Source organism: Perissodus microlepis, chromosome 2, assembly GCF_051167445.1.
Source record: "Perissodus microlepis isolate ML-2025 ecotype Zambia chromosome 2, ASM5116744v1, whole genome shotgun sequence".
Classification (NCBI taxonomy): domain Eukaryota; kingdom Metazoa; phylum Chordata; class Actinopteri; order Cichliformes; family Cichlidae; genus Perissodus; species Perissodus microlepis.
In genome coordinates, this window is record NC_140462.1 from 20982603 (window position 1) to 20998129 (window position 15527).

The following is a 15527-nucleotide window of genomic DNA, read 5'->3' on the forward strand; positions in this document are numbered from 1 at the left end:
GCAAGTGTCTCTGACACCCACTAATATTCTCTTTGGTAAGTCTGTTTCATAGCTCTGTCTCTCTTTTTTTAATTGCACTGTTTATAAAATGTCATGTACTGCAGTGCTTATTAATATAACCTGTTAAATAATTTGTTCACAGGACAGTCCTGCTATTCCTTAAGAAGATACATGCTGAGTCTTGATCGGAACCTCGTCAGCACAAACATATCCTCATTAATTTCTGCATTGTGCATCATGTTTGGGAGCTACTACAATTTTAACATCCATTATCTGAGCTGGCTTCCACTCTAGAGATTCTTCAAAGGTGAGCAAATATGTCTTTCTTATTTCTCAGACCTGAGAATCTCGCGTTACAACAATTGTGATTGAGACTCTGGGATCTGGAGTCTGGCTCTGAGGTGGCTGGAATCCAGGTCTGGCTCTGACTCTTGGCTGGGTTTGGACCCGGATTAAGACCGTTTTTATAAAATAACAGTCTGAATCTGGGTCTAAGCCTGGCTAAGATTCGGGGCCAGACCAAGACTGTTTATAGGTTTGTTTCCCCACAGATGGTTTCCTGATGTTTTGGTATGGTAACTACACATGTGTTTTCTATGACCAGGGCCACAGTTGTGGTGACAGCAAAGTGCGTGTTGCGCGGGATGGTGATTACGGTAATTTTCGCACAATATGTCATTTTTGTTTTAACAGGTTACTGTGTAACTTTTTCTGGTAGAGGGTCTGCCACATGCTTGTTTCATGAAGATGGTTCTTGCTTTGCGGGAATGTTCCACAGTTTTATAGCATTTTGATTGAATTGTGTGACTGTTGTGAAAGTTGGAAAAAATGCATCCAATTGTTGTCAATTGTTTTATTGATGATGGCTGCAAAATAAATTTCCCAAAAGTGATATTTTCCTCACTAGTCTTTTCTGAAGATGTATTTTTGCATGTTTAGGGGTAGGCATAGCAGTAAGAACTTTGCAGGTTTATGATTTAAACTTTTACATTAAAACATAAAAATACAGCATAGTAATAGATTTTATGTATAATATACAGAGCAGTTACATTTAAAATGCACAGTTCCACAGTTGTTTTACCAGTTCAAATTAGTTTTTTGTTTGATATTTCCCTGTTAATTTTACAATTTATGGATCCACAATAAGCAATTTATTACATGTAAAAAATACAGCAAATATTCTATGAATATACAACAATTGTTGTGTGAAATTAACTTCTTTTTTTGTAGATTTAACAGTTGTGAGTTTGACTCGCTGTAAATCAGTTTACATATTTTGTATGTAAAGCTAATTGTAGCCCAGATGAAAAAAAAAAATCATATTTACACCCATGATAGAGAAGAGAGAGTATTTACTCTCTTTATTTTAACTGTCCACACCAGCAAAGCGTCATATTTCCTATGACCATTGAATGCACCTCTCAGTTCACCCCTAGCTCAGCGACCAATCAGAGCCTACCCAGGCCGCATTGACTCTGTCAGCCAGGAAGTGAGGTGAAGGTGCATGGTGCTCCCGGGTTTTTCTCATCTCAGCAAGAGGGGTGGAGGCATCTACTACTCAAACTGAGAAATCCACGGACAAAAGAGAGGAAAAACTCAGAATTGAGAGGAAAGAAAGCCAGCATACTTACCTGCTGGAAGTCCGGAGTTGAGTGGCTGGATGAAGGAGAGAAGCAACGTCGGTAAGACAAGTGTTATTCCGAAGGAAAAAAACTTGTAGAGACTTACCATCGTGATCACGCTAATGCTAGCTCGGTGTCTCACAGGCTAACCACTCACCTTTCATCCGGAGAGCTGCTGCAATTCCGACACCAGTGTGTGTTGGGTTTTGTGAAACAGAGCAACGGTGAGCAACATGTTTCTTAGCCGCTCTAAAGCTAATTTTTGTCAGTTCACTGTGAGTTTAAAGTAACCTAGAGGGTAATTTTTAGTGCATTTCTCTCTCACGAATAGGCCTATAGTGTGGAGAAATTAAGCACACTGCTTTAATGCCTCTGAACTGAACTCACATGTATATTTTGTTGCTTATTTGCACATAGTTCTGAAATTGTTATGGTGTATTGTTACTTACCATAAATATTGTTTAATTAATGTTTACATGAATAGAGAAATATTTGAGCAACTTAAATGTTTAGTTCTCATATTTGATATACTTGAAAATTGAATGTTGTACAACAAAACTGTGTACTTTTATTTTGTTTGAGTGTGCACACTATTTATTTTATTTTATACTTTATCTGTACAAATTGGACAAATACCTGTTATACCTTGTAACAATACAAGAGTGGCTACTCAAAAGTTAACATTGTGTCCAGGTCATTATTGCTGCTCAATACTTTGGCTCCATACGAATTTGGTGTCTTCTGATTCTGGCCAGGGTCTTATTATGAGCCCAAGTAATTATTGTGCTGTAATTCACCTTTATACCTTAAAGTTGGTTACACTATCTACTGTATTTTTTACAGGAAGTCCCTGGTAACCCCAGCTGCCAGCGTTTTCCTGTAAAAACAGCACTTTTTTACAGTGTACTAACCCTAAGTTGCTCTCCGAAGCATCCATCGGAGTATAAATGTTGTTAAAAAAGCACTCCGTATAGAGACAGTGAACGTGGCATGTTGTATGCAAAGCTTTGAGTACTCCGGGAGAGTAAAAAAAGCACTATATAAGAGTTTACCATTTCCAGGCTAGCCAAGAGATATAATCTTTCCAGCATGTCCTACAGAGTTCTGCATAAAGCTAATGGTATTTTCTAAATGTAATTCCATACAAGCATCAAATTTACTTATTCAGCTTTCTTGTGTTTACAAAAACATATGTTACTTGTATAGTGTAGTTGTTTGAGATGGAGACAATTTAATCTGCTCATAGTTTAGCTCACTTACCCTGGTGGTTTGAGCTCAATGCTCATGCCAAATGCATCAAATGGGTGTTTTTCTGTTATTATCTAGTAGGTTTGATCACAGCTTCTATAGCGTTATTAAGACATTAGAAAGTAATTGCGTGTCCAGATTTGAAAGACTCTGTGAATTTAGTACTTGAGATTGCATTATATAAACCTCAGTAAATTAAAAGTCATGGCATGCTGAAGACCAATTTTGCTGGGCATTTTAGCCTTAATTTCATAATAGAGCAGTGAAACCAGACAAGTAGGGAGAGTGAATTGGAAGGCACACAGCAACTGATAGCACGTCAGACTTGAACTTGCACCACTGCATTCTAGCTATATGGTTTATGGTCATGTGCTCACCCACTGAGCTAAACTGGCTCAGGGGTAGGGCTGGTTTGAGTATTCACTATGACTATTTTTGTTAAGTGAGCGTTTTGGAAACAATGCATCTTTATCTCCCAGCATACATAAAAACAAACTCAATAAAAAAAGAACAAAAGATGACAAAAATGTTCAGAAGGATCTCCTCCACACAAGGGCACTGTGCTTTAAAGCTACACCAGGTTAGAGTGTACCCCTGCCCACCCATCTCACCTACTTCTCGTTAAAAGGAATTAAATACTATTAGGTATCCTATGTGAAAAATGAGTAATCCATTCTTTGAATGTTTTATAGTTGCTGATACACACTACTGAAACATTTGCACCAGCCACAGACACCACCAGATAATCCACAACAAGGTTAAGGGGTAGGATGTAGGCTGACATCCAACCTTTTACATGACATTTTAAACTATTTAGACTCAGTTCATGATACAAATGCATAATTGGAATTTCATTTGAAGCTACAGCTTATGGCTTCTGAAAATGTACTTGTTTATCATGTGGCTAAAACAACCATAACCCACTCTGAACTGGTCACTGGTAACCTGATAATTGTTATGGGATTATAACTCTGACGTACAGTGAAATATGGAAACATTAAATGGTGCTGACGAACACAGCTTACTGTGACTTTATCTGGCAGGTGTTGACCAACAGCGAAATATTTCTAACATGGCTACTGTCAATCCCCTGGAGACATGAAGTACACTCTGAAGATCATAGTGAGAGGCTGCAGGGAGACAGACCCATGAGCTGAAACCCACAGAGAGCTGGTGACATGTTCCACCCAAATGTCAGCATGTACAAAGCGTATTAATGCACCAGCTTTGTTTAGTCTTTGTCTTTTTTAGGGGGTGTAGTTAGCAAAGTGCACATAACTCACATTATACATACAAAAACACACTCATGTATTAATGAGAAGATGACAGTGGAATCACAGAGGCCCTCTTGTGCTGTGCTGTATCTGTTCAAGTTGAACAAATGAGCAAGACTGGCATCTATGTGCATGCAATGTGATAAAAGCAAACAGGACTGCACTATTATATAACAAGAGGTAAACTATTTATGATGAGCTCACTCTAGACACCCGACCTACATACTGAAATCTACATCTTTCTTTTTCTTATCTTCTCACACCAGTTAAGTTTTTCTCTTTAATGTTTTAGTGTTTATTCTTCCTGCTACTTAATATGAACTTTCAATATCCCTTTGTTTTAAATTTTAACTTCAGTAGGTGAAGCAAAGTGCCTTCTCAGGAGATCAACAAAGAACAAGATGAAAACATTCTCAAGTTCCTAAAAATAGTTTGTTTAATCACCTTATATGCATGAGAGTTGCAACTTTGCTGAAGACTTTTTTACTCAGTATGATGAGCTTCCATTTTCTTATCATGATCATCATCACCATCATCATCACCATATAGTACTTTAAAAACACACCTGGTAGACCAAAGTGCTGAACAATACAGTTATAAATAGTAATAATATAGGAACTGAACAAAAGAATAAAACTAGAAAAAATTAATAAAAATGTCAGTCACCCACAGAGTTAAAAGCCAAAGAATAAAAATAGGTTTTTAATCTGGAGTTGAAAACCTGTACTGATGTAGCTTGTCTAATATGAAGAGGAAGATTGTTCCAAAGCAACGGGGCCAATATGGAGAACGCCCGGTCTCCTCTGAGTTTCAGCTGTGACTTAGGGACTGAAGCAGTTGCTCAGCTGACCGGAGGGAACGAGTGGGAACATATGGCTTCAACAAATCGGGTAAATAAACGGGTGCCAAACCATTTAAAGATTTAAAAACCAGTATTCGATTGGAAGCCAATGTAGAGAGGCCAAAACTGGAATGATGTGGTCGAATTTCCTTCTACCAGTTGTCATGTATTTAATATATATTCTTAGTGCTTATTTGCTGATTATATTGTTTTATGTATGCTTTTATAAACTAGATCCAGACGAGACAAGAACTAGGTTAAGGGTGACAAGTTGCCCTGGCAACAGACTTTAGAAAGAGGAAGTTAGTGCAAAGCTGCACCGGAAATTTCGCACAAAGAAAGAGGAACTGAGTAAACTGAGTGTGTGTGTGTGACGTGCTGCAGAAATATAACCATGCTGGCTTCTACCCCATTCAGACTTGAGCTGTTGTCTCTGTGCTCAGTCTCCATTTTCCGGAAAATGTAAAATAAAGATCATTTTTTGAGTTAGACCACTTTGAGCTTGTGTCTTTCTTCGCCGTCAAAAGAATGCAAAGAACGAAATTTAACAATTGGTGCCAGTGACCCGGATTCTTTTGCGGCTGAGAGGAGTAATTCAGACCTTAAGGTACAATCTGATATGAGGCGAACAGGAGACCGGTCTAAAAAGATTTAAAGGTAAGCACAAGCCTGTTCAAAGAAAAAGCAAATTTGTGCATATTGGATGAATTCTAAATTATCTGTTCGCCGAGTTGATGATCGTCACCATCAAATTGGCTCAGTAGTGGTGAAATTAAAGTAAATTATAAAATCTGTTAAGTAGATTTCAGGTGACATGTCCACGATAATTTTGGGTAATTTGGGATAAATAAAAGTAAAGTTTGGGGATATTTGACGAAAGCTTATTGTTGTTAATACTGGGGTGGATTTTTAATTGTTGTGACGTATGTTTGAAGTCGGTGTGCTATGTGAGTGTGTGTTATGTCAGCCAAGAAAAGAGATTAGATTAGGGCATTAGGGCATCTGAGTGTTATGGCTCCATCTTGCTGTGGACGTGCGGCAATTTCCTCCAGCGAGAGGATTAATTCCACAGGTAGGGACAGTTGTTAATAATCAGTGGTCAAGCACCACTTTTCTTGCTTTGACCATTCCAAACGTAGCTCTCAGGTAAGCTTTACGTAAAGCTTCAGGGGCCAGCAGGACGCTGGGCGTTCATGAGGTGGAGCTTCTTGTCGAGCTGCGGGAAGCGCTTATAAATTAAGATAGAACTTAGTAATCGGGCCGCTGTCCCGGACAGGTAACGGTTACAATTGACCAGCAAGGTGGGCGAACCTGGGCTTAGAGGCTTTTAAATTAGTCGAAATGGTAGGATGACTAGTACTAGAGGAAGATGAAGTGAAGTTGTAAAAATGGAAATTATTTATCTTGGCAGTCAGTGGCAGTCTTTTGTTATATATATATATATATATATATATATATATATATATATAAATAAATGTGTGAATGTATAAATGAAGTGTAAAATTGTTTTTGGATGAATGATTAAAGGTGCACATTGTTTTGAAACTGGGTGGGTGTGTGTGTGAGACGATTATCTTTTAAGGAAGTTCAGGGAAGTGTGCAAAATGCTGATGAAAGTATTGTGTGAATGATGCTACAAAACTGAGCTGAAAGAATGGTGATGGAAAAACTGCTAATTATCCTGAGGATTTGTGCCAAACGAGCTCTGTTAAGCACACTGAAGATTTTGATGTGAATGCTTGCAGATGCAAAGAGCTTAGTATATTTAAGGGTGTGTGTGTGTGCGTGTACGGAGGGTGCATTCTTTTTATATCAACACTTAGCAGAGATACAGAGGGTTTATAGACTGTAAATATAAAATAAGAGTTCGGTTAGGCTGTGAAAACAGACGAGAATTCAGTGAAATAAAAAGTGTGTGTGTGTAGGCAAACTGCAATGTGTGTGTGTGTCTGGCAGGAAGTGTCTGGCGGGAAGTGAACAACTTTGCATGCCCATAAAAGGAAACTGGCTGATGTGTGGAGTGTGCAACCAGAGAGAGAGAGACGTGTTAAAAATCTAGGTAGTGTTAAGAAATTGTAGTGAAAATGATATTAATTAAATATTTTAGTGTGTCAATACAGGTGGACTCTTCTTAACCTGAAAACATGAGTACAGCAGCAAAATGATAGATTAACAGAATTGGGACGAAAACAGGACAGGCTTTGGCTTAAAATTTGACAGCTTCACCTCTCATTCTGTCCTTATCCTGAGAAGAAGCTTAAAGGACAGATAGAGCAACATCGTGTACTTGAAGAATTAAAAGCAGGCAAAAGAAAGTGCAACTGAACTATAACACTGAAGACTCCAGCAGCAGCATGTAAGAAAACACTTGATGGAACATGCACTCTGAATTACAAGCTGGGAAGTTCAACAGTGAGATGACTGTGTGAAAGCACTGGACAGCACTGGACACTGAGTTTTATATTTGCCATGCTGGGAGTTAACCTCCAAGAAAAGACTGAAAAGATTAAAAGAGAAGGAATGAAGAGAGGAAACAGTTGATTTGGGCCTGTGTTGATCTGGGGGTAGTGATGCGTGAATCATGAACGAATCGTTCAATACTCGAGAATCACTTTACTGACTCATGAATCATGATTCACAAGCCCAACTGACTCACTGACTCATCCCTGTTGCTGTTAGCAGCAATATATCTAGCTTATAATTAAAATTGTGGAGAAAAACACAACATCCAGTATCTTAACAAAAAAAATTCTGCTCTGAACTGGAAGAAAAAACCCTGAGTAGAAGCTCACATCAAGACAATAGCTCCTCGGTTCACAGTAGCATCGCTCTGCTAACATGCTAACAGCACATTTGAGCTACTCACCCCCTCCCGTCCTGTGCTGAATCGTAAGTGTAAGCGAATCACTCAGGACTTGCTCACCCCCTCCCTCCTGTGCTGAATCATAGAGCGAGCGAATCACTCAGGACTCACTAACCCCCTCCCTCCTGTGCTGAATCTGTGGCTGTATCCCAATTCAGGGTCTGCAGCCTTAAAGGCTGCATTTTAAGGCCGATTACATCACAGTGGCACGCCAAAGGCTGTCCCAATTCAAAGGCTGCTCGAAATGCACATCATCTGTGAGGCTTTGCACCCCTGATGATCCACCAGGACAAACTCAGCAGTGTGTGAGGAAGAGGAGGAGGAAGAGCCAGCAGCAGCTGACAGATGGAGAGAATAGACAGACTGTTCCGTTTGTGAAGGACTGCTAGAAAAGTTTAGAATAACTAATTGTCTGTCCTGAATCAGTCTTATTAGGTAATGTTCAAATAATTTTATCATTCCAGTGTTTGCAGTGTGGGAGAAAGTACTCAGGGCCTTCAAGTTACACACTATGAAAGGCAGAAACAAGTTTAATGTTCAGAAACCTAAAGTATGTATCAGCAGCAGAATGGAGCTAAAAATAAATGTTTGTTTCAGTTCTATGAAGCTTTGAGTATTTTGGATTAGTAGTACTGCTGTGTTTGTTGCATCATATTGCTGTAATTGTTTATATGCTTTATATATTCTGAGGTAAGTTGATCTATAGTGTTACATCATATTCTATAAGGATGTTATGTGTTTGGATACTTTCTGCCCACTTCGACCCATTTAGCAGAAGTCAGCCTGTTTAAGGCTCTGATATCTATTCTGTATGACTTAAAGCAGTTATGACATGGTCTGATTTTCTCACCCAATAAAGGAATATTTAATATATCAGTCTACTCTTCATTCTATCAGACACAGTTTTCACAGCTCGTACATTTGCTTTTTACACATATATGTAAGCATTGAGCCAAATGTAATAATGCCAACATACTGAAGGAACAACATTTGTCTCTTATATATAATACATCTATATATACACTGTCAAAGATACTTGAGTGTCTTTGAGTGAAGATTTAAGGTGATAGGACATATAAATAACTGCAACTTGAATCTTTACTGAAGTTCAGTATTTGACACAGAGTTCACTCACATGAATTTCCCTCACATGTGCTGTACCAGTGTACCTGCACATGTGATGTGACAATAGAAGTGATTTGATTTGAGAGTTCAAACTCACTGCTGTAATAACTAATAATGATTAGTATAATAACTATAATATTGGCCATATCATATTTACACTGACTTTAGTCTCATGAACAACATTAACTATTTGTTATTTACTAGCTAATCTTATATGAGTGTTCAGTACAGATATGAAGCCCAACAATCATGTTTTACAGTCCTGTGGTCTCAGCCTCAGATACTTATTAAATCACACAAAGCTCATGTAGAAACAAACAAACGAACGAACAAAATATGTTCTCCTTCATTTCTGTCAACCACACGTTTCCAGCTATCATGGTTGCTAGGCAACCTGGGCAGCGCAACGGAGGCTAGACCGTCCCATTTCACAAGCCTCACATTTCCGGCCTTAGCGGTCTTTGAGTACGCGGCCCTTGAGGATCGTTGAGGCTGCGTACTTTAAGGCTGCAGACCCTGAATTGGGATACAGCCATAGAGCGAGCGAATCACTCAGGACTCACTAACCCCCTCCCTCCTGTGCTGAATCGTAAGCGAATCACTCAGGACTTGCTCACCCCCTCCCTCCTGTGCTGAATCATAGAGAGAACGAATCACTCAGGACTCACTAACCCCCTCCCTCCTGTGCTGAATCATAGAGCGAGCGAATCACTCAGGACTCACTAACCCCCTCCCTCCTGTGCTGAATCGTAAGCGTAAGCGAATCACTCAGGACTCACTAACCCCCTCCCTCCTGTGCTGAATCGTAAGCGCAAGCGAATCACTCAGGACTCACTAACCCCCTCCCCCTGGCTCACAGCTTCTTCTTCTTCTTGGTTGGCAACCAATGTTAAGGCGCATTACCGCCCCCTGGCTCACAGCTCAGTGGACATTTAGATGAGAAAATATATATTTGACACATTTAAGGAAAATACTAATAAAGTAAAAATAAACAAAATAAATGTTTATTAAGCAATTTTGATAGGAAATTGCTTAATTTTAGAAATGTTTTTGCTGTTTTTTTCTCTATAAAATAGTTGTTTTCTTTTAGAATCACTCATCTTAGCAGTAGGATATACATGAAAATGTACATTTTTTGCACTCTCTGGTCAACTGACTCAGTGAATCAAATGACTCAAAAAATCCGATTTACTTTGATGAGTGACTCATTAAAACTCGATTCAGTAAAAATAATCAAATTTACCATCACTATCTGGGGGCCCACACAGGAAACTGTGAAAACAGAGACGAGGATCAGTGAAAGGTGAACCTGGATGTAGTACAGTGAAAGCATATGGGAAATTGGATTGAAGATTGAGACTGAACTCATGGAGGTTTAGAAAATGTCCAGAACATAACAACAGAAAGGTAAAAAAAAAAAAAAAGAAAAAAAAGGAGAGAGATAGATAAATAAATAAATAAACTAACAATTACATGAATGAATAGAAAAGACACATACACAAATTGTTACATGTGAAATTATTTTTGGAGAGAATCAGAAGTGAGACAGTTTGAATCCACAGCTCAGTGCAAAGATGCATGAATTAAACCTGATTATTAAAAAAAACACATATGCAGTGAAGATCAGCTTACACTCAATATTAATATAAACACACAACATACACGCAATGAAGACATGCTTACATTCATGAATGTGAATACATGACATAAATGTTAGATTTAACATACTTAAAGCTTGAAGTTGAGGAATAACTCAGGGAGTTCCAAGACAATAGAGTGATTTTTGTGAAAAGGAAAAAGGATAAAGCAGTGATTGGAAGTTTAAAGTAGTTTTAGAATAGTGAATTAGAAGTACTTTTGTGCCGATTGACCAAGACAAGTGATTATTCTAAAAAAAAAAATAATAATAATAATAATGTGGTAATGTTTTAAATATGCATTTCTCTTGTCAAGGCAACTTATTCTGAGAGGAGAGAGTATGCAAGTTAGCTCAATGTGTGGCGACAAAAAAGAAGAACTGAAGCTTCCTGTCTATCTGTGAATGTAAATGTAGAATTTAGTGATGATCGATTGTTATAAACTGTGTAGAAAATGCTTAATGTGAATATTAATGTTGTGCAAAACTGTGTGGCTTTTAACAAGATTTTCTGTGTATTTAGCAGGTGAAATTATGTCAGTTGACCTCAGAGTCTCAGGACGCTGAAGAACCTGAGGCCACTGAGATATGATGCGGGGAAAATGAACAGAGGGAGTGATTTTAAGTCTGATTTTAGACTATGTAAGTATTAGTTAAGCCAAGAGTTGGGCAAAACCTTTGTTGCCCTGAAGTTCTAATCCCCACAACATATTAATAGATTAATAAGTAAAACTTTTCTCTGATTAAGATTTTTGGGGTTGCTGTTTTAGTGATGGGTTGATTTTGTCAGTTAGGTTTGGGTTGTTTTCTTATTTCAATAGAGGGAGTTTTACTAATCATGGACACGTTTATAACTGGGCCCTTTAAAATTGTAACAGTGCACTTAGAAAAATCCTGTCAGGTGATTATGTTTTGTGCTTTGATGAGCTAATAATCAGCTCTCTTTTTCTCATTTTTGTTCTAAGCAGGCCCGCAGGATTGAATTAACAGCGCTGTAAAAAATTTCGGGAGAACAAATTTAAGGTGACCTTTTCCAGATTACAACTGGCTGAGGAGAAGCCATCTGTGGGGATTTGATCAGGTTCTAAGATAATAAAGAACTCTTTTTCTAAAAACAAAAAACTAAATGAAACAAATGAATGAGCTCATGTTGCTGAGGGTGGAGAATTTGATTATTAGTCAAATTAGCATTCAGTCGTTCAAGGGTCGGAAGCTTCTTTTGGCGAGAGTGTCCAGATGACACATCGGGAGAGGTGACTTAGAATGAAATAAGGTCAACGCCAACACGCTTACAGACACAGACATGACGTAGATTAGTTTCTGGGGTAGAGGTGAAAAACATTTTTCTTTGTGTCTGTGAAGGTTCTCAGTTATCCAGGTCATCGTAGTCAAAGGAGCTTGCAAAGAAAAGCGTCTGGACTTCTTTAAGTTACTTGAAGACGTTTCACCTCTCATCCGAGAAGCTTCTTCAGTTCTAAGGTCAAATGGTGGAAAGTCCCAGATATAAACCTAGTGGGAGTATCCCCCCACAGAGGGACAAAAAGACCCCCTGATGATCCTCTAATCGCCTGAGCCAAGGTGTGAAACTGGGTGTGGGTCCCAATCAGCCAGAGTTTCGGGTGTGTTCATTGTGAAACCTGGCCCCACCTTATCATGCGAATTCCTGAGGTCAGATGGCCCAGGATGTGAGTGGGCGTTAATTTTGCTTTGTCTTTGCTTAGCAAGAAGTAATGCAGAAGGTGTGAAAATAGGCATGCCCTGAATAGGTCGACAGGAAACATCTGGAGGCTGAGACAGCCATATAGGGCAAAATGTGGTTGAGCTTGTAACTGTATGTGTGCCTGCAAAATAACAGTTTTGTACAAGATGTGCTCGAGATGATCAGATAAGAGAAGAAGAGAGCTTATTAAAAGGGTGTCAAAGGTTGTCAAAAGTGTTGTTTACCCAAATAAATAAAATTGAAGATTATATATATGTATAAATGATAGACCCTAGAACATGATAGGTTGAACCAAGTTTAAATAATTAAGAGAACAATTGATGAACATAATAGGTTATGGAGGCATAGCAGGGAGAGGTGTTTTGTTTATCCTTTACAGGAGATTTCCGGACCACAGCGAAAATCACGGAGGGGTTGGCAAGAATACAGGAAGGACCAGACCGAACGGAACTAGAAGAAAGGGGCACCCAAAAGAAGAACAGAGAATCGCACAGTTTCAGAAAGTTTGTTGTGTAGGAGATTAAAAGAACCGGAGTAAATTTTTAAAGAGGAAACAGGTTAACTTTATAGAGGCTGTTTCCAAAGAGTGACAAAAGTAATGTAGGACCTTTTACCAGAAAAAGTTAATTATATCTGTTTGGATTCTACCGTGAGCAGTGAGGGAAGTCAGAAGTGGATTTAAACTTGGATTCTACTTAAAAAGGGGGTAATACTTAAGGGAGGACAGTTCACAGCCCGGCACAAATGTGAGGTGCCGTCTAAGAGCTTGGTCTTTGTTATATTTTAGCTATTAGTGTCACATGAAAGTAAAACTTAATGGGATAAATTAGGGAATTATGTTGTGTTTCTTGGGGAAACACAAAAAGGGGGTGAACTGTCATGTATTTAATATATATTCTTAGTGCTTATTTTCTGATTATATTGTTTTATGTATGCTTTTATAAACTAGACCCAGACGAGACAAGAACTAGGTTAAGGGTGACAAGTTGCCCTGGCAACAGACTTTAGAAAGAGGAAGTTAGTGCAAAGCTGCACCGGAAATTTCACACAAAGAAAGAGGAACTGAGTAAACTGAGTGTGTGTGTGTGACGTGCTGCAGAAATATAACCATGCTGGCTGCTACCCATCTTTAAGAAGGGGGACCGGAGGTTGTGTTCCAACTACAGGGGGATCACACTCCTCAGCCTCCCTGGGAAAGTCTATGCCAGGGTGCTGGAAAGGAGAGTTCGTCCGCTAGTCGAACCTCGGATACAGGAGGAACAATGCAGTTTTCGTCCTGGTCGCGGAACACTGGACCAGCTCTTTATCCTCTCGAGGATACTTGAGGGTGCATGGGAGTTTGCCCAACCAGTCTACATGTGTTTTGTGGACTTGGAGAAGGCATTCGACCGTGTCCCTCGGGGTGTCCTGTGGGAGGTGTTGCGGGAGTATGGGGTGTCTGGCCCATTGCTACGGGCCATTCGATCCCTATACAACCGTTGCAAGAGCTTGGTTCGCATTGCCGGCAATAAGTCGGACTCGTTCCCGGTGGGTGATGGGCTCCGCCAGGGCTGCCCTTTGTCTCCAGTTCTGTTCATAATTTTTATGGACAGGATTTCTAGGCGCAGCCAAGTGGCGGAGGGCTTTCACTTTGGTGGCCTCAGAATCTCATCTCTGATTTTTGCAGATGATGTGGTTCTGTTGGCTTCATCGGGTGAGGGCCTCCAGCTCGCACTGGAACGGTTCGCAGCCGAGTGTGAAGCAGCAGGAATGAGGATCAGCACCTCCAAATCTGAGGCCATGGTTCTCAGCCGGAAAAGGGTGGAGTGCCCACTCCGGGTCGGGGATGAGTTCCTGCCCCAAGTGGAGGAGTTCAAGTATCTCGGGGTCTTGTTCGCGAGTGATGGGAGAAGGGAGCCGGAGATCGACAGACGGATTGGGGCTGCAGCTGCAGTAATGCAGACGCTGCACCGGTCTGTCGTGGTGAAGAGGGAGCTGAGTGTAAAAGCGAAGCTCTCAATTTACCGGTCGATCTACGTCCCTACCCTCACCTATGGCCACGAGCTGTGGGTAGTGACCGAAAGAATGAGATCGCGGATACAAGCGGCAGAAATGAGCTTCCTCCGAAGGGTGGCTGGCCTCTCCCTTAGAGATAGGGTGAGAAGTTCGGCCATCCGGGAGGGGCTCAGAGTAGAGCCGCTGCTGCTCCACATCGAAAGGAGCCAGCTGAGGTGGTTCGGGCATCTGACAAGGATGCCCCCTGGGCGCCTCCTGGGTGAGGTGTTCCAGGCATGTCCCACCGGGAGGAGGCCCCGGGGCAGACCCAGGACACGCTGGAGAGATTATATCTCTCGGCTGGCCTGGGAACGCCTTGGTGTTCCCCCGGATAAGCTGGAGGAGGTGGCTGGGGAGAGGGAGGTCTGGGCCTCTTTGCTTAGGCTGCTGCCCCCGCGACCCGGCCTCGGATAAAGCGGATGAAGATGGATGGATGGATGGCTGCTACCCCATTCAGACTTGAGCTGGTGTCTCTGTGCTCAGTCTCCATTTTCCGGAAAATGTAAAATAAAAATCATTTTTTGAGTTAGACCACTTTGAGCTTGTGTCTTTCTTCTCAAATGAAGGGTCAGAACAGCGAAATCAACATCTGGAGGGTCGGAAAATCGATTTGTGCCAAATAAAATCGCTTTTGCAATTGTTAAAATTTAAAAAAAAAATTTAGCCATCCATGACTTAACATCACTAAGACAGTCAAGGAGAGGTCGAATTGGGAGGGTATCCACATGACTAAAAGGTAAATAAGGCTGGCAGTCATCAGCATATAAATGAAATGGCACTTTGTGTTTTCGGAAAATCACGTCAAGAGGGAGAAGATTTAGCAAAAATAAAAGTGGCCCAAGAATAGATCTCTGCGGCACACCCCAACACAGAGGGGCCACAGAGGATGAAGCCGACCCCAACATAACGCGAAAACTCCTGTTAGACAGATATGATTTAAACTACAACAGTGCCAAGTCAGAAATTCCCACACAATCTTGAAGGCGGGAGATCAATAGATTGTGATGCACTGTGTCGAAGGCAGCAGTCATGTCCATTGAGACCAGCACTACATATTTACCACCATCAGTAGCTACCAGAACATCATTCATAACTCTTACAGGGGCTGCCTCCATACTGTGAAAAGGTTTAAAACCGGATTGAAAAATTTCTGACAATTGCAAG